Source organism: Otolemur garnettii, unplaced genomic scaffold (assembly GCF_000181295.1).
Source record: "Otolemur garnettii isolate 467f Iridium unplaced genomic scaffold, OtoGar3 scaffold00019, whole genome shotgun sequence".
NCBI classification, from domain to species: domain Eukaryota; kingdom Metazoa; phylum Chordata; class Mammalia; order Primates; family Galagidae; genus Otolemur; species Otolemur garnettii.
In genome coordinates, this window is record NW_003852414.1 from 18,700,920 (window position 1) to 18,701,835 (window position 916).

The following is a 916-nucleotide window of genomic DNA, read 5'->3' on the forward strand; positions in this document are numbered from 1 at the left end:
CATGTTGGCTTGGCGCCTGTGGCTCAAGTGGCTAAGGCACCAGCCACATACACCTAAGGTGGCGGGTTCGAATCCAGCCCAAACCCGCCAAACAACGACGGCTGCAACCAAAAAATAGCTGGGCGTTGTGGTGGGCACCAGTGGTCCCAGCTACCTGGGAGGCTGAGGCAGGAGACTTGCTTGAGCCCAGGAGTTGGAGGTTGCTGTGAGCTGTGAAGCCATGGCACTCTAGCTGGGGGGATAGCTTGAGGCTCTGTCTCAAAAAAAAAAAAAAAAAGTACATGTTTCCGGGTAGCGCCTGTGGCTCAAAGGAGTAGGGCACCAGCCTCATATACCAGAGGTGGCAGGTTTAAACCCAGCCCTGGCCAAAAACTGCAAAAACAATCAAATAAATAAATAAATAAATACAAAGAAAAATACTTTTAAAAGTACATATTCTCTGTGTGGAGACTCTATGGGAGACTGTTGAGACACCTGTAGATTAAAAAGTTGTGCCTAAAATATTAGCAAATAGAATTTACCAGTATATGAAAAAATATACTATGATCAAGTAGGGTTACTCCAAGGAACTCTACCTAAAGAATTAGTTATATGTGTGTATCATCAAATTGACAGAGAAAAAATAAATGATTGTATTTTTCTAAAAAATCTTGAGGAGATATTTAATACAATTTAATAGTCATAAATAAAAACTCTGAGTTAAATAGAGGGAAATTATTTAAATAAAATAAAGACTAACAAAATTCAGAAGTAGACAGCACTCTAAATGGTGAAAAACTAAAATAATTAGGTGTGGATCATCATTGTCACAATAATAATTCCATTTCCTTTTGAAAGTTCTATGAAATAAATAAAAAAATATATTTTAGAAAACAAGAGATAAACAATGACGGCTGCAACCAAAAAATAGCCAGGC